The 20,613-nt window shown below is 24.4% G+C and overlaps 1 protein-coding gene across 8 annotated transcripts in view; it reads right to left on the reverse strand.

Moving 5' to 3' along the window:
- Window positions 1-20,613, reverse strand: part of LOC142240706 (guanine nucleotide exchange factor DBS) — a 381,804-nt gene that overhangs the window by 151,900 nt on the left and 209,291 nt on the right. The gene's annotated exons all lie outside the window — the stretch shown is intronic.

Raw genomic sequence — 20,613 nt, forward strand, 5'->3', positions numbered from 1 at the left:
TTTATTTCTATAAAAAAATTTTGTCAATATTTTATTTCTATAGAAAATTTTGTCAAAATTTTATTTCTGTAGAAAATTTTGTCAAAATTGTATTTCTGTAAACAATTTTGTCAAAATTTTATTTCTATAGAAAATTTTGTCAAAATTTTATTTCTATAGAAAATTTTGTCAAGATTTTATTTCTATAGCAAATTTTGTCAAAATTTTATTTCTATTAAAAATTTTATTTCTATAGAAAATTTTGTCAAAATTTTATTTCTGTAGAAAATTTTGTCTAAGCTGTATTTCTATAGAAAATTTTGTCAAAATTGTATTTTGTCAAAATTTTATTACTATAGAAAATTTTGTCTAAACTGTATTTCTATAGCAAATTTGTCAAAATTTTATTTCTATAGAAAATTTTGTCAGAATTTTATTTCTATAAAAAAATTTTGTCAATATTTTATTTCTATAGAAAATTTTGTCAGAATTTTATTTCTATAAAAAAATTTTGTCAAAATTTTATTTCTATAGAAAATTTTGTCAAAATTGTATTTCTATAGAAAATTTTGTCAAAATTTTATTTCTATAGAAAATTTTGTCAAGATTTTATTTCTATAGCAAATTTTGTCAAAATTTTATTTCTATAGAAAATTTTGTCAAAATTTCATTTCTATAGAAAATTTTGTCAAATATTTATTTCTATAGAAAATTTTGTCAAAATTTTATTTCTATAGAAAATTTTGTCAAAATTTTATTTCTATTAAAAATTTTATTTCTATAGAAAATTTTGTCAAAATTTTATTTCTATAGAAAATTTTGTTAAAATTGTATTTTTATAGAAAATAAAATAAATAAAATTTCGACGAAATTTTCCATACCAATAAAATTTTGACGCAATTTTCTATAAAGTAAAATTTTGTCGAAATTTTCTATGGAAAAAAAATTCCGTAAATTTTCTTCAGTAATATAATTCTGATGAAATTTTCTATAGAAATAAAATTTCATCAAAATTTTCTATTTAAAATTTATATAAAAATTGGTACAGAAACAAAATTTTTTGAAATTATCTATAAATCTACTGAAATGAAATTTTTATTAAATTATCTATAAAAATGCAATTTTAAAAATATATTTTGATGAAATTTTTTATAGAAATAAAATTTCTATGAAATTTTCTACAGAAATAAAATTTGGTTGAAATATTCTATAGAAGTAAAAGTTCGATGAAATTTTCTTTACTAATAAAATTTTCTATAGAAATAAAATTTCCATAAATTTCTCTACTGAAAAAAAAAATCGACAAAATTTTCTATAGAAATAAAATTTTCTATAGTAATAAAATTTTGTCCAATATTCTATATAAGTAAAATGTTTTGTCAAAATTTTATTTCTATTAAAAATTTTATTTCTATAGAAAATTTTGTCAACATTTTATCTCTATAGAAAATTTTGTTAAAATTGTATTTTTATAGAAAATTTTGTCAAAATGTTATTTCTATAGAAAATTTTGTCAAAATTTTATTTCTTTAGAAAATTTTGTCAAAATTTTGTTTCTATACAAAAATTTGTCAAAATTTTATTTCTATAGAAAATTTGTTAGAATTTTATTTCTATAGACAAGTTTGTCAAAATTTTATTTCTATAGAAAATTTTGTCAAAATTTTATTTCTATAGAAAAATTTGTCAAAATTTTATTTCTATAGAAAATTTGTCAGAATTTTATTTCTATAGACAATTTTGTCAAAATTTTTATTTCTATAGAAAATTTTGTTAAAATTTTATTTCCATAGAAAATTTTTTCAAAATTTTATTTCTATAGAAAATTTTGTCAAAATTTTATTTCTATAGAAAATTTTGTCAAAATTTTATCTCCATAGAAAATTGTGTCAAAATTTTATTTCAATAAAAAAATTTGCCAAAACTTTATTTCTATAGAAAATTTTATCAAAAATTTATTGCTATAATAAATTTTGTCAACATTTTATTTCTATAAGAAATTTTGTCAACATTTTTGTTGACAAAATAGAAATAAATATAGAAATAAAATTTTATTTCTATAGAAAATTTTGTTCAAATTGTATTTTTATAGAAAATTTTGTCAAAATGTTATTTCTTTCGAAAATGTTGTCAATTTTGTTAAAATTTTATTTCTATAGAAAATTTTGTCAAAATTTTATTTCTATAGAAATTTTCATTTTTTTTTTTTCAACAAAAAAATTGATGGAAAAATTATATTTTATAAAATGTTGTCAAACTTTTATTTTCAATGAAAATGTTCTTTCCATGAATGTTATCTTTGTTCCTTGATTCTTCTTAGCGGATGTAAATATTTTTCTCTGAATGGAGGTCACATCATAAGTTTTATAAAGTCCATATTTTATTTTTGATGCACAGTAAATGTTCTTTTGTCCAACCAAATATGGAACGTCTTATTTTCCAAATTGCTTTTCAAACTGAAGTATTTTATTAGATCACTAACTTGAATAGAATAGTAGGTTGATAGATTGAGGAGAATAACAAAAAAAAAATGATCATTAACCGCAATCAATCGATCATTCCAACAAAGAGCTGCATGTTTTTCAAAACTCCACTATGGTCTTCATAGACCGGGTCAAAATCGATGATAATGATGTTTTGCATTGTTGCCCTCCAATTGCATCCATCTCAGGCGCATGTATACCGTTAGTAACCCTGCAGCCAGTGTACTCCCATGGGGATACCTCAACAATTAATATTACCGTTGGGCCAGCCTCAATACACCAGCACCAGCCAACTAACAGAATGCCTATGGTGCTCTGGGTACTGCTCTTTTCTTTTGGCATCATTATATAATGAGTCTTTAATGTCTTTGTTGTTTATTCTCCATTTTTTTTTCAATTCCGTTTTCTTAGAAAGAAGATGGGGAAAACGGTTAGTGTGCTACTGCGGCTGCAGCTGCCGTAATATTGGCTCAGCAACTGGAGTAATGACGATGGCTAGAAGAATTTCTTCTCTTGCGTAATACTACTGACTGCGCGCATGCGCACTCCAAGCTTTGATGGTCAATGGTGGCAATTCATGGCAACTAGTGAAAAAAGCGATTAATATTTGTGGTCATTAAAATGGTCATTACAAATTATAAGACAAAGTCTATGGAGTGACTTGTTGTTGCCATTTATTGCAACCTTTCTTTGTCATCCTCATCAAATTAAATTTATGTCAAAACTAAGACCAGATTTTTTCCTTCCTATCCAGCTGTGAAAAGGTTGAATAGTTGTATGGTCTCTCCATCCCCTTGGCTTTGACTTTCTTCATTTACATAATGAATCAAATGAAATTTTATTGTGTCATGTAGCATCAGTAGTTGCAATTTTTTGGTTTGTTTATTAATAAAAAGCAGTGTTTACCATAAACAAAAATTCCAAATGGCTCCTCTTCTCTAATGGTGTCTGGTGCATGACCACCTGCCTGACTAACTGGTTGGACGATTGCTGTATAAAGTGGCACTTTTGTCTCATAATTGTTTTAAATAATTAATTATAATTAAATGTATTTTTTTCGTATAGTAAAATTGTTAAATACATGGAATTTTGTATGAATTTTCAAAAATACATTTTAGTGTAATCTAAAAGAAATAAAGAAATAAAATTTCGATGTAGCTTGTTGAAAAATAAAAATTCGATAAAAAATTTAGAAATATAATTTCGACGAATTTTTCTATGGAAATAAAGCGTTGACTAAAATTTCTATAAAATAAATTGAGAAAATTGTCTATAGAAATAAGATTTCGATGAAATTTTTAAAAGAAATAGGTTTTCGATGAAATTTTCTATAGATATAAAATTTCGCCAAAATATTGTATAGAATTAAAATTTTGAAGGAAATTTCTATAGAAATAAAATTTCGACGAAATTTTTTATAGAAGTACAATATCGAAATTCTCTATAGAAATAAAATGTCGATGAAATTTTCTATCGAAATAAAATTTCGACGAAATTTTCTATAGAAATAGAATATCTACGAAATTTTCTTCAGGAATAGAATTTCCACTAAATTTTCCATTGATATACAATTTTGTCGAAATATTCTAAGAAATAAAAAATGGAAGAAATTTTCTTTAGAAATAAAATTTAGACGAAATTTTCTATAGAAATAAAATTTCGAAGAAATTTCTATGGACATTTATTTCGTTTCTCTTTGTCGCAATTTGAGATAGAAATAAAATTTTGTCAAAATTTTCTATGGAAATAAAATTTCGATAATAATTATAAATAAATTTTGAACATGAACGCTACAATAGTGGGGTCATTTGCTAATGAAATACTGATTGCGGAAATAAAATTTCGTCAAAATTATCTATGGAAATGACATTTCGACAAAATTTTCTATAGGCATTAAATATCGATGAAATTTTCAATAGAAATAAAATTTCGTCGAAATTTTCAATAGAAATAAATTTTCGTCGAAATTTTCGATAGAAATAAAATTTCGTCGATATTTTCAATAGAAATAAAATTCTGATGAAATTTTCTATTTAAATAAAATTTCGATAAACAAAATTTCTATAAAATTTTCTACAAAAACAAAATTTGGAGGAACTTATCTATAAATCAAAAATTTCGATGAAATTTTGTATAAAAATGCAATCTTCAAAATATATTATGATGCAATTTTTTATAGAAATAAAATTTCGTCGAAATTTTCAATAGAAATAAAATTTCGTCGAAATTTTCAATAGAAATAAATTTTCGTCGAAATTTTCAATAGAAATAAAATTTCGTCGAAATTTTCAATAGAAATAAAATTCTGATGAAATTTTTTATTTAAATAAAATTTCGATAAATAAAATTTCTATAAAATTTTCTACAGACACAAAATTTGGAGGAAATTATCTATAAATCTAAAATTTCGATGAAATTTTGTATAAAAATGCAATCTTCAAAATATATTATGATGAAATTTTTTATAGTAATAAAATTTCTATAAAATTTTCTACAGAAATAAAATTTTGAGGAAATTATCTATAAATCAAAAATTTCGATGAAATTTTTTATAAAAATAAAATTTTGATGAATTTTTCTGTAGAAATAAAATTTCTGTGAAATTTTCTACAGTGATATTTTGCCAAAATTTTCTATAGAAATAAATTTTCAATAAAAACTTCTATAGTAACAACATTTCGACAAAATTTTCTATTGAAATAAAATTTCGACGAAATTTTCTATAGCAATAAAATTTTGACGCAATTTTCTATAGAAGTAAAATTTTGTCGAAATTTTCAATAGAAATAAAATTTCGTCGAAATTTTCTATAGAAACAAAATTTCCGTAAATTTTCTTTAGAAATTTAATTCTGATGAAATTTTCTATAGAAATAAAATTTCATCAAAATTTTCTATTTAAAATTTATATAAAAATTGGTACAGAAACAAAATGTTTTGAAATTATCTATACTAATGCAATTTTAAAAATATATTTTGATGAAATTTTTTATAGAAATAAAATTTCTATGAAATTTTCTTTACCAATAAAATTTTCTATAGAAATAAAATTTCTATAGAAGTAAAATTTCTATATAAGTTATATGAAAAGATGATGTACAGTGGGAGAAAAGATGATTCAATTTGTAAGAGGAAATTTCCCAAATGTTTTCTCCATAAGGAGTTAGCATAAAGGGCCCAAAATTGAGTTATCTCTCCCAGCCAGATCTATACTAAAGGCTGTGGAAAGGTTCATTCGCCCGAACCGAAACATGTACAGTCCAGGCGTGTATAGATTTGTATCTGGCGTTTTCTTTTCAATGGCTCTATTAACCATGTTCCTTAATCTATATCTGTCCATAAAGCTCGAAAAATAATTATATAATTAGATGAAATAAAATTTCGATAAATCTTCGACAAAATTTTCTATTGAAATAAAATTTTCTATAGTAATAAAATTTTGTCGCAATATTCTATATAAGTAAAATGTTATCGAAATTTTCATTAGAAATAAAATTTTGTCGAAATTTTCAATATAAAATAAAACATATTTAGGTGAAATTTTCTTTAAAAATAAAATTCCGTCGAAATTTCCTATTTAAATAAAATTTCTATAAAAATTGCTACAGAAACCAAATTGTTATGAATTTATCTATAAATCTAAAATGTCGATGACATTTTTTATAAAAATACAATTTTGATGAAGTTTTCTATAGAAATAAAATTTCTGTGAAATCTTCTATGGAAATAATATTTTAGCAAAATTTTCTATAGAAGTAAAATTTCGATGAAATTTTCTATAGAAATAAATTTTCAATAAAAATTTCTATAGTAACAACATTTCGACAAAATTTTCTATTGAAATAAAATTTCGACGAAATTTTCTATAGCAATAAAATTTTGTCGAAATTTTCGATAGAAATAAAATTTCGTCGAAATTTTCTATAGAAACAAAATTTCGGTAAATTTTCTTTAGAAATATAATTCTGATGAATTTCTCTATAGAAAAAAAATTTCGTCGAAACTTCCTAATTAAATACAATTTCTATAAAAATTGCTACAGAAACAAAATTGTGACGAATTTATCTATAAATCTAAAATTTCGATGAAATTTTTTATAAAAATACAATTTTGATGAATATTTCTATAGAAATAAAATTTTCATAAATTTCAATAAAAATTATAAATAAATTTTGAACATGAACGCTACAATAGTGGGGACATTTGCCAATGAAATACTGAAATTGCGGAACTAAATTTCGTCAAAATTTTGAATAGAAATGACATTTCTACAAAATTTTCTATAGGCATGAAATTTCGAGAAAATTCTCTGTAGGCATAAAATTTCGACAAAATTTTGTATAGGCATAAAATTTCGGTAAAATTTTCTATAGAAATAAAATTTTGTAGAAATTTTCTATAGAAACAAAATTTCGGTGAAATTTTCTTTAGAAATATAATTCTGATGAAATTTTCTATAGAAATAAAATTTCATCAAAAAGTTCTATTTAAATAAAATTTTGATAAATAAAATTTCTATAAAATTTTCTACAGAAACAAAATTTTGAGGAAATTATCTGTAAAACTAAAATTTCGATGAAATTTCTCTTCTGAAAAAAAATTCGAAAAAATTTTCTATTGAAATAAAATTTCAACGAAATTTTCTATAGTAATAACATTTTGTCGCAATATTCTATTAAAGTAAAATTTTGTCGAAATTTTCATTAGAAATAAAATTTTCACGAAATGTTCAATAGAAATAAAACTTAAGTGAAATTTTCTTTAGAAATATAATTTAAATTTAATTTAATTTAAATAAAATTTCTATAAATATTGCTACAGAAACAAAATTGTGACGAAATTTTCTATTTAAATAAAATTTCTATAAAAATTGCTACAGAAACAAAATTGTGACGAAATTATCTATAAATCTAAAATTTCGATGAATTTTTTTTTTTATAAGAATACAATTTTGATGAATTTTTCTATAGGAAAAAAATTTCCGTGAAATTTTCTACATAAATAATATTTTGTCAACATTTTCTATAGAAGTAAAATTTCGATGAAATTTTCTATAGAAATAAAATTTCAATAAAAATGTCTATAGTAACAAAATTTTCTATTGAAATAAAATTTCGACGAAATTTTCTATAGCAATAAAATTTTCACAAAAATTTCTATAGAAATACAATTTTGACAAAAATTTCTTTAGAAATACAATTTTGACAAAATTTTCTATAGAAGTAAAATTTTGCCAAAAATTTCTATAGAAATACAATTTTGACAAAATTTTCTATAGTAGTAAAATTTTGACAAAATTTTCTATAGAAATAAAATTTTGCCAAAATTTTCTATAGAAATAAAATTTTGACAAAATTTTCTATAGAAGTAAAATTTTGACGAGATTTTCTATAGAAATAAATTTTTGATAAAATTTTCTATAGAAATAAATTTTTGATAAAATTTTCATTAGAAATAAAATGTTGTCGAAATTTTCAATAGAAATAAAACTTAAGTGAAATTTTCTTTAGAAATATAATTTTGATGAAAATCTCTATAGCAAATAAAATTTCGTCGAAATTTCATTGCTGTAAAAATTGCTACTAAAACAAAATACTAACAAAATTATCTATAAATCTGATTTTTTTATAAAAATACAATTTTGATGAATTTTTCTATAGAAATAAAAGTTCTGTGAAATTTTCTACAGAAATAATATTTTGTCAAAATTTTCTAAACAAGTAAAATTTCGATATTTTCTATAGAAATAAAATTTCAATAGAAATTTCTATAGTAACAAAATTTTCTATAGCTATAAAATTTTGACGCAATTTTCTATAGAAGTAAAATTTTGTCGAAATTTTCCATAGAAATAATATTTTCGAAGACAGTTGTCGCAATTGAGAATATTGAGAATATTTGATAACGGAATAGTTCATCCATCATCCATTCATTTAAATACATCGTATCAGTGCCAGGTGTAGTAGGCAGACCTCCTTCAATAGATGCAGTCAAATTATCTCATCACATATCAGACAAATATTCGCATAGATGACTGACACTGACTGGATTGCTACATTTAAACCGAGATATTCATATCGCTAGGCCATTGATGGGAGGAAGATTGTTGATAATAATCACCATCATCTCCACCACTATTGTTTCATGGAATTGGCAAATTTGAATAGGCGCCGCTGAATGCGTGAATGAATGAGTGACGGATGGACGGACGTGCTGAAAGTGTGGCACAATTGTCAAGTCAATCTTGTTTGCTAAAATATTTGTCATCTTTAAAATGCTGTATTTTTCTTTGCATTGTTTTTTTGTTTTTGTCTAACGTTTATTGTAATGGAAATTTGCATATTTGGCCAAAGTAGCAATGGCTAATAGATGATCATCTGTCGCAGTATTATTTTCCATTTGCAGTTGTACGAATTGTTTTTCTAATTTGAAATGGGATATTTTCGCAAGCCATCTTAAATGTCATTCATTTACAAAACAAATGACAAATTTTCCGGAATATTTTGCATAATTTTTTCTCTGTGTCTTTATAAGTTGTCTCAATTTGATTGATAGTTTTGCATCTTACAACATAGCAACTTTGCAACAGGGCCCTCTCATTGAATATCATCACACAGAGTAACAGTTGGTCAATTTTAATATTTCAGTTGGGTAACATTTGACAAGACTTACCATGCGTATTATTTTGTTAATCTGGTACTTACCTAAAAAATATAAATTAAAAAAAAAAAAACAGATTATTTAAGAGGATTTACAAAATGTGCAACTTTTTTCTATAATAGTGTCCACAAAATAATATGAAATTTAGAAAATTTGAAATTTATTTTTTCTTAATGTTAGTGTCTCAATGTATTGAGAAACTAACAGCTAGGGATAGAATTAAAAAAATGCATTTTATGTTTACGACTTTTTTAAAATTTGGAAAAGTCGTCCTCCGATCGTTCAACTTTTTTAAGATTTGAAAAAGTTGAGTTTTCGAGATTCAAACTTTTTCCATAAATGGAAAATTTCGTCGAAATTTTATATCTTAAGAAAATGTCATTATTTCCGTTAAAATTTCATCGATAATTTTATTTCTATAGAAAATTTCATGATAAATTCTATTTCTATCGAAAATTTCGTCGAAATTTTGTTTCTACAATTTTCTAAACGTTTTCTCAATTTTTTTTTTCTATAGAAAATTTCGTCAAAATTTTATTTCTATAGAAAATTCCGTCAAAAGTTTATTTCTACAGAAAAATTCGTTGAAATTTTATTTCTTTAGAAACTTTCGTCGTAATTTGACTTCTATAGAAAATTTCGTAGAAATTTTATTTCCAAAGAAATTGTCGACGATATTGTTTTTTATAGAAAATTTCAATAAAATTTTATTTCCATAGAAGATTTGATCGAAATTTTATTTCTAAAGAAAATTTCAACGAAATTTTATTCCTATTGAAAATTTCGTCGACATTTTATTTCTAAAGAAAATATCGACAAAATTATATTTCAATAGAAAATTTCGGTAAAATTTTATTTCTGTAGATAATTTTACAGAAATTTTATTTATTTTTCGATTTTTACGATTTTCTGGATGTTTTTTTCTATAGAAAATTTAGTCAATAATTTATTTCTACAGTTGACATTTTATTTCTTTAGAAACTTTTGTCGTAATTTGACTTCTATAGGAAATTTCGTCGAAATTTTATTTCTAAAGAAATTGTCGACGATATTGTTTTTTTATAGAAAATTTCAATAAAATTTTATTTTCATAGAAGATTTGATCAAAATTTTATTTCTAAAGAAAATGTATACGAAATTTTATTTCTGTCGGTTAAGCTACACTTGTAGTGTAGTCAATGCATGGTTTTAAGCTGAGATCAAACACAACAATAATGATTGAAGAGAAACCAACAATAAAACGAAACGAATGAAATTTTATTTCTATAAAAAATTTCATCGAAATTTTATTTCTAAAGAAAATATCGACAAAATTATATTTCAATAGAAAATTTCGGTAAAATTTTATTTCTGTAGATAATTTTATAGACATTTTATTTATTTTTCGATTTTTACGATTTTCTGAATGTTTTTTTTTCTATAGAAAATTTCGTCAATACTTTATTTCTAGAGAAAAATTCGTTGAAATTTTATTTCGTTAGAAACTTTTGTCGTAATTTGACTTCTATAGAAAATTTCGTCGAAATTTTATTTCTAAAGAAATTGTCGACGATATTGTTTTTTTATAGAAAATTTCGATAAAATTTTATTTCCATAGAAGATTTGATCGAAATTTTATTTCTAAAGAAAATTTCAGCGAAATTTTATTCCTATTGAAATCTTCGTCGACATTTTATTTCTATAAAAAATTTCATCGAAATTTTATTTCTAACGAAAATATCTACAAAATTATATTTCAATAGAAAATTTCGGTAAAATTTTATTTCTGTAGATAATTTTATAGAAATTTTATTTATTCTTCGATTTTTACGATTTTCTGGATGTTTTTTTTTTTTCTATAGAAAATTTAGTCAATACTTTATTTTTACAGAAAAATTTTTTGAAATTTTATTTCTTTAGAAACTTTTGTCGTAATTTGACTTCTACAGAAAATTTCGTCGAAATTTTATTTCTAAAGAAATTGTCGACGATATTGTTTTTGTTTTTGTAGAAAATTTCAATAAAATTTTATTTCCATAGAAGATTTGATCGAAATTTTATTTCTAAAGAAAATTTATACGAAATTTTATTTCTGTCGGTTAAGCTACACTTGTAGTGTAGTCAATGCTTGGTTTTAAGCTGAGATCAAACACAACAATAATGATTGAAGAGAAACCAACAATAAAACGAAACGAATGAAATTTTATTTCTATAAAAAATTTCATCGAAACTTTATTTCTAAAGAAAATATCGACAAAATTATATTTCAATAGAAAATTTCGGTAAAATTTTATTTCTGTAGATAATTTTATAGAAATTTTATTTATTTTTCGATTTTTACGATTTTCTGAATGTTTTTTTTTTATAGAAAATTTCGCCAAAATTTTATTTCTACAGAAAAATTCGTTGAAATTTTATTTCTTTAGAAAGTTTCGTCGTAATTGGACTTTTATAGAAAATTTCGTCGAAATTTTATTTCTAAAGAAATTGTCGACGATATTGTTTGTTTATAGAAAATTTCGATAAAATTTTATTTCCATAGAAGATTTGATCGAAGTTTTATTTCTAAAGAAAATTTCAACGAAATTTTATTCCTATTGAAAATTACGTCGACATTTTATTTCTATAAAAATTTTCATCGAAATTTTATTTCTAAAGAAAATATCGACAAAATTATATTTCAATAGAAAATTTCGGTAAAATTTTATTTCTGTAGATAATTTTATAGAAATTTTATTTAAATAGAAAATTTAATAAAAATTTTATTTTCATAGAAAATGTCAATAAAATTTTATTGTTGTAGAAAAATTTATAGAAAATTGTTTTTCTATAGAAAATTTTGTCTAAATTATATTTCCATAGACAATTTTATAGAAATTTTATTTAAGTAGAAAATTTCGACGAAATTTTATTTCTATAGAAAATTTCTTCGTAATTTTATTTCTATAAAAAAATTCCGTGAAATTTTATTTCTATAGAAAATGTCATCGACATTTTATTTTCATAGAAAATTGCGACGAAATTTTATTTTTGTAGAAAACTTCGAGGAACTTTTATTTCTATAGAAAAGTTCATTTTTGTGATGAGATAATTTGACTGCATCTATTGAAGGAGGTCTGCCTTCTACACCTGCCACTGATACAATCTATTTAAATGAATGGATGATGGATGAAATATTCCGTTCGCAAATATTCCCACTATTGAGACAACTGTCTTCGAAAATATTATTTCTATAGAAAATTTAGACGTAATTTTATTTCTATTGAAAATTTCGATAAAATTTTACTTCTATAGAATATTGCGACAAAATGTTATTGCTATAGAAAATTTCGTCAAAATTTTATTTCTATAGAAAATTTCGTCAAAATTTTATTTCTACAGAAAAATGCATTAAAATTTTATTTCTTTAGAAACTTTCGTCGAAATTTGGCTTCTATAGAAAATTTCGTCTAAGTTTTATTTCTAAGGAAATTGTCGACGATATTGTTTTCACATAGAAAATTTTGAAAAAAAAAAATATTTCCATAGAAGATTTGATCGAAATTTTATTTCTAACGAAAATTTCAATGAAATGTTATTTCTATTGAAAATTTCGTCGATAATGTATTTCTATAAAGAATTTAATTTGTTTCTAAAGAAAATGTCGACAAAATTATTTTTCTATAGAAAATTTCATCGAAATTTTATTTCTAAAGAAAATATCGACAAAATTATATTTCAATAGAAAATTTCGGTAACATTTTATTTCTGTAGATAATTTTATAGAAATTTTATTTAAATAGGAAATTTTATATAAATTTTATTTCCATAGAAAATGTCACTAAAATTTTATTTTTGTAGAAAATTTTATAGAAAATTGTTTTTCTATAGCAATTTTGTCAAAATTATATTTCCATAGACAATTTTATAGAAATTTTATGTAAGTAGAAAAATTTCGCCGAAATTTTAATTTTCTATAGAAAATTTCTTTGTAATTTTATTTCTATAGAACATTTCATCGACATTTTATTTTCATAGAAAATTGCGACAAAATTTTATTTTTGTAAAGGGTGATTTGTTAAGAGCTTGATAACTTTTTTTTTAAAAAAAACGCATAAAATTTGCAAAATCTCATCGGTTCTTTATTTGAAACGTTAGATTGGTCCATGACATTTACTTTTTGAAGATAATTTCATTTAAATGTTGACCGCGGCTGCGTCTTAGGTGGTCCATTCGGAAAGTCCAATTTTGGGCAACTTTTTCGAGCATTTCGGCCGGAATAGCCCGAATTTCTTCGGAAATGTTGTCTTCCAAAGCTGGAATAGTTGCTGGCTTATTTCTGTAGACTTTAGACTTGACGTAGCCCCACAAAAAATAGTCTAAAGGCGTCAAATCGCATGATCTTGGTGGCCAACTTACCGGTCCATTTCTTGAGATGAATTGTTCTCCGAAGTTTTCCCTCAAAATGGCCATAGAATCGCGAGCTGTGTGGCATGTAGCGCCATCTTGTTGAAACCACATGTCAACCAAGTTCAGTTCTTCCATTTTTGGCAACAAAAAGTTTGTTAGCATCGAACGATAGCGATCGCCATTCACCGTAACGTTGCGTCCAACAGCATCTTTGAAAAAATACGGTCCAATGATTCCACCAGCGTACAAACCACACCAAACAGTGCATTTTTCGGGATGCATGGGCAGTTCTTGAACGGCTTCTGGTTGCTCTTCACTCCAAATGCGGCAATTTTGCTTATTTACGTAGCCATTCAACCAGAAATGAGCCTCATCGCTGAACAAAATTTGTCGATAAAAAAGCGGATTTTCTGCCACTGATTTTGGTAATAAAATTCAATGATTTGCAAGCGTTGCTCGTTAGTAAGTCTATTCATGATGAAATGTCAAAGCATACTGAGCATCTTTCTCTTTGACACCATGTCTGAAATCCCACGTGATCTGTCAAATACTAATGCATGAAAATCCTAACCTCAAAAGAATCACCCTTTAGAAAACTTCGAGGATCTTTTATTTCTATAGAAAAGTTATTTTATGTGATAATTTGGCTGCATCTATTGAAGGAGGTCTGACTTCTACACCTGCCACTGATACATTCTATTTAAATGAATGGATGGTGGATGAAATATTCCGTTAGCAAATATCCCCACTATTGAGACAACTGTCTTCGAAAATATTATTTCTATAGAAAATTTAGACGTAATTTTATTTTTATTGAAAATTTCAACAAAATTTTACTTCTATAGAATATTGCGACAAAATTTTATTGCTATAGAAAATTTCGTCAAAATTTTATTTCTACAGAAAAATTTATTGAAATTTTATTTTTTTTAGAAACTTTCGTCGAAATTTGACTTCTATAGAAAATTTCGTCTAAGTTTTATTTCTAAAGAAATTGTCGACGATATTCTTTTTTTTTTAGAAAAAATTTTATTTCCATAGAAGATTTGATTGAAATTTTATTTCTAAAGAAAATTTCAATGAAATTTTATTTCTATTGAAAATTTCGTCGAAAATTTATTTCTATAACAAATTTCATCGAAATTTTATTTCTATAGAAAATTTCATCGAAAATGTCGACGAAAGTGTTTTTCTATAGAAAAATTTCGATAAAATTTTATTTCTATAGAAGATTTTATCGAAATTTTATTTCTATAGACAATTTTATCTAAATTTTAATTTAATAGAAAATTTCGGCAAAATTTTATTTCTGTAGAAAATTTTATAAACATTTTATTTAAATAGAAAATTTTATAGAAATTGTATTTGAATAGAAAATTTTATAGAAATTTTATTTCCATAGAAAATGTCAATAAAATTTTATTTTTGTAGAAAATTCTTTATAGAATTTTTTTTCGATAGAAAATTTCATCAAAATTTTATTTCTATAGAAAATTTCGTCAAAATTATATTTCAATAGAAAATTTCGGTAAAATTTTTTATTTAAATAGAAAATTTTATAGAAATTTTATTTCCATAGAAAATGTCAATAAAATTTAATTTTTGTAGAAAATATAAATAAAATTTTATTTTTGTAGAAAATCTTATGGAATTTCGTAAAAATTTTATTTCTGTAGAATATTTTATAGATTATTAAAGTAGAACATTTCGACGAAATTTTATTTCTACGGAAAATTTATTCGTAATTTTATTTCTATAAAAAATTTCGATGAAATTTTATTTCTACAGAAAATTTAATCGACATTTTTTTTCATAGAAAATTGCGACGAAATTTTATTGTGGTGTAAACTTTGACGAACTTTTATTTCTATAGAAAAGTTCATTTGTATAGAAAATTACATCACATTTTTATTTCTATAAATTTTTTTTTTGTCAAAATTTTCTTAAAAAATTTGGAAAAATCAACTTTCCGGCATATTAAAAATTTCATTAAAAGCCAATTGGTAGATTTTGGCCAACACTAGGTTAGGTTAGGTGGCAGCGAGATGTATCAGGCTCACTTAGACTATTCAGTCCATTGTGATACCACAGTGGTGAACTTCTCTCTTATCCCTGAGTACTGCCCGATTCCATGTTAACCCTTTCACTACCGAAATAAACCTACTGTTAGAAACTTTAATTTTTCTTCTGGGTTTACTTGTACTGACATCATGTAGAACAAAGATTGTCATTTTGAGAACCTACCTCAATTACTTCAAGAGCTATATGAGTTTGTTCTGAAAACTTGATTCTTGAATTGTAACTAAATGGCCTGACGAAAATAAGCGCTGTTTGGTCTATAATATCTTTTGAAGTGTGAGAAAAAATAAAAAACGAGCCCGAAAAAATATCAACTCTAGTTTTTGCATGAATGTCAATTTACTAGAGACATACAGTAGAAAAATGGACTCAAAATTTCGTATTTTTTATTTATTGTTAAAGAAGTTTACAAAAATGCATTTGAGTGCTCGCCAATATGGAAAATATTTATAGCTTATTTAGATTAAAGTCTTTACTTTAAAATAACATTGAAAAATATATCGAAACTAAGTGGGGAAATAAAGTTTGGTGTCGTTTTCGAATGTCCTTCTAGGTGGACATCGGTAGTGAAAGGGTTAAGCTCAATGACAAGGGTTTTCAATGATAAAAATTTTAAAATTTTTAATTAAAAAATTAATTGATACAATTAACTTTTTAATCGAATTTGGAAGACTAACCCCCATTTTCATAAAGCTCCGTTAGTGTTCTGTTAACTAACCAACTTTTGAACCGTATTATGGACGAAGCTGTCATCTTGCATATATATTCCATATGCCAGTTAGGAACTTAACTGACGAAAATTTTTCAGTTAAAGTTAACTGGTGAGAGCCACCGTGGTGCAATGGTTAGCATGCCCGCCTTGCATACACAAGGTCGTGGGTTCGATTCCTGCTACGACCGAACACCAAAAAGTTTTTCAGCGGTGGATTATCCCACCTCAGTAATGCTGGTGACATTTCTGAGGGTTTCAAAGCTTCTCTAAGTGGTTTCACTGGAATGTGGAACGCCGTTCGGACTCGGCTATAAAAAGGAGGTCCCTTGTCATTGAGCTTAACATGGAATCGGGCAGCACTCAGTGATAAGAGAGAAGTTCACCACTGTGGTATCACAATGGACTGAATAGTCTAAGTGAGCCTGATACATCGGGCTGCCACATAACCTAACCTAACCTAACTGGTGAGAAGATATTTGCAATTTACTTTCTGTTAACTGGCAGTTAAAGCCTAACGGAGCTACATGAAAATGGCCGTAAGTCAGTTAAAAAAAGTGATGAACATTTTTTTGTAATTTTTAATTAAAAATGTATTTCAAACAATCAATTGTGAATCCAAATAGAATCTCCAAACCAATTCAGAAAGTAATTGAAAATAGTTACCTTTTTTAATTAATAAATTAATTGAGTTATGCAATCAACATCAATTAAATTTTTAATTGAATCAATTAAAAAATTTATTGAAATTATTAAATGAAATCAAATAATTTTTTTTATCAAGAATTTTTTCTATGCCCAATTAAAACTGTGATTGATACTATCATTTTCGTGATTGAAGACATTTCAATTAAAAAATTAATTGGATCAATTAATTTCGTGATTGATTTTTTTTGTGTACCATTGCACCACGGTGGCTCCCTGGCCAACACTAATAGTCTTGACAATCGACTTGAGTGCATTTGTAAAAATATCAGTTTAAAGATTTGGAAAGGTCAACTTTTCGACTTTTTCAAATAAAATCACATTAAGGCACTCAGGGCTAAAGATTTTAAATCAGAGCTTCCCAACCCAATTTGCTTCGCGCCCCCCAAAAATGTATCAATTTCGTTGCCCCCCCCTTTTTTAGCAAGAAATTTAGCTGTTGCAAATAAAGTGAACGTCTAATAATGGAAAACCTACAACAAATTATAGAATTGCATGTAACTTTTATTGTTCTCTCACTGTGGTTATAAATGAACATTTCGAAATGTACGAATGGTATGTATTTTTGTAGTATATTATTGATGTTTTGTTAAACTTAACAATTAGTGTTGTTTTAACAAATTTAATGAAACAAAACCTGCTCAACCAAAAATAACGCTGCGCCCCCATTGGAACCTCGTGGTGCCCCCCGTTTGGGAAGCTCTGTTTTAAATAGATTCAAAAAATTTACATTTCAAGTTTTAGAATATTTTAAAAATTAGAAAAGTCGAATTTTTGATATTAAAATATAAAATTTGGAAAATTTGACTTTTCGAATTTTAGACGTTTGAAAAATTTACTTGTTAAATACCGCCAAAAGCTGATTAGTCGGTTTTGGCATACACCAATAGTCGAATTCAAATTGAGTGTATTTTCGAAAATGTCGGATTCATAGAAATCGACATTTCGATCTTTCGACTTTAAAATAGAAAATCGAAAATTCGACTTTTTGAATTTTCAATTTTTCAAAATCTGAAAAAATCGACTTTTCGAATTTTAGACTTTTTTCAAAAATTTAAAAAAAATCCACTTTTCGGCAATTTAAAAAAGTTGAGGTGTTTTTTTAATATCTTTAATGTGTTATTACCGATATAGTCTCCTAGGGTCTTAGAGAACTTTTCCCGGTAAGCCTTCTAGACTGTGTTTAAGAAGATCAGTTCTCCCGTCCATCTGTCCACCCGTCCGTCCATTTATTTATTCTTGTCTACTATGCATAAATAATGGATATTCTAATCAATTTTCATAAAAATTTAATGACAAAGAAAGTTCAATACTAAATAAATTTAAATCGTTTTAGGCAATGTTTATTTATTATTATTTATTATGACCATAAAATTTGGTTATTCCCAACTTGTCGTCACAACAAGCCTTACTCAATAACAATTGACTTGAGCTGTTTTCTAATTAAATAATTTTTCTTATTAAGGGAAATCGTCATGATGATATTTCAATAATAACGAAAATGAAAATAAAAGTGGAAATAATTTCTGGTGTTGGTTGGTTTTTGTTCAATAAAGCTAAGGAAAAGGTCACAGCTACCGAAGAAATGTCACACAACACCAGTCCCATACAGTGTCTGTGACATTGGTTTAATGTCTTAATTTGGCTAATTTAACTTTCACACTTAGCCGCAGTCAACCAAACCTATTAGAGCCAATTTATGACGGCTGTCAAGCAAGAAACTGATGGTATTTTCTAATATTAAACAAAAAAAAACGGAACTTTATTTGGTGAAAAATACTATGATAATGGAAAGAAATTTTGTTGGACTACAACAAAATGGTGAAAGAAAAAAATATAATTTTGCAAAAATATGGCAGTGAACCATAGGCCCAATGGTGTATTTCGTTGCCTTCAATGAAAATTTTGAAAATATTTATTTGTATAAAAACTAAAGCAGTTTGCCCTAAACAATTTGAGAAAAAATATACTTTTACACTGTTGGTTAAGCAACTCTTGTAGCGATATAGGGGTTCAAGATGAAATTAAAACTGTAATTTTCTATGAAATTTTTTTTATGAAATTTTCTATGAAAACAAAGATTTGACTTTAGTTCTGCTGAACTCTATTTACGCAATTTTCTATAAAACAAAATTTCGACTTTACTTCCACTAAACATGTAATTTTGCTCTGTTCAAAGAATTTCTGATCGGGAAAATAAAATTTTCACAAAATTTTCTATATAAATAAAATTTTCACAAAATTTTCTATATAAATAAAATTTTCACATAATTTTCTATATAAATAAAATTTTGACAAAAATTTTTATAGAAATAAAATTTTGACAAAATTTTCTATATAAATAAAATTTTGACAAAATTTTCTATATAAATAAAATTTTGACAAAATTTTCTATATAAATAAAATTTTGACAAAAATTTCTATAGAAATAAAATTTTCACAAAATTTTCTATATAACTAAAATTTTGACAAAAATTTCTATAGATATAAAATTTTGACAAAAATTTCTATAGAAATAAAATTTTCACAAAATTTTCTATATAAATAAAATTTTGACAAAATTTTCTATATAAATAAAATTTTGACAGCATTTTCTATAGAAATAAAATTTTGACAAAATTTTCTATAGAAATAAAATTTTGACAATAATTTCTATAGAAATAAAATTTTCTAAATAAATAAAAGTTTGACAAAAATTTCTATAGAAATAAAATTTTGACAAAAATTTCTATAGGAATAACATTTTCACAAAATGTTCTATATAAATCAAATTTTCTATAAAACAAAATTTCGACTTTAATTCTACTAAACATGTAATTTTGCTCTGTTCAAAGAATTTCTAATCGGGAAAATCTATAAAAGAAAAAACAATGTTGAAAACATTTTTTATTTTGATGAAATTTTCTATGACAATAAAATTTCAATAAAAATCTCTTGGACATTTTTTATGAAAATTATTTTTTTATGAAAATACCTTTCCACTGAACATCTGAGTTCTGATCGTGATTCGAAAATATTGTCTATAAATTTCAAAACATTTTTTTATAAAATATTTTTTTTATGAAAATAATATATTGACTGAACGTAACTTCGAAAAAAATGTTCGATAAAATAAAAGTTTTGAAAATATTTTTGTATAATTATTTGGATGAAATTTCACCAATTTTTTTTTTCAATTTCTGTTTTATTTTCATTGAACATCTTATTTTGGTCTTTAATAAGTTTTTACCGTGGTTTAAAAAAAAATTAAATATAAAATTTTGAAAACCTTTTCTAATAAGAACTAATTTTAATTAAATATTATTTACACTGTTAGAAAAATATGTTTTTCATATGTTCCGATATAAACAAAATGTGTTTCGGGCACAATTTTTAAACACAATATATTTAAGTGCCAACATGTAATGTTCCTAAGCTAACACTAAATGTTTGGGACACATATGTTAATATGTTAAAATATATTATGTTTGGGGCATGAATGTTTCATAAAAATAATATGTGTGAATGTAAACATATACAAATTTACAAATTTCGAGTAAACATATATATGTTTAAAATTTCTGTGAAACGGTTGTATGTTGTTTCGGAAAACTGCTTTATGATAAGGCCAAAAATGTGATATGCTTAAGTC

Source organism: Haematobia irritans, chromosome 5, assembly GCF_050003625.1.
Source record: "Haematobia irritans isolate KBUSLIRL chromosome 5, ASM5000362v1, whole genome shotgun sequence".
NCBI classification, from domain to species: domain Eukaryota; kingdom Metazoa; phylum Arthropoda; class Insecta; order Diptera; family Muscidae; genus Haematobia; species Haematobia irritans.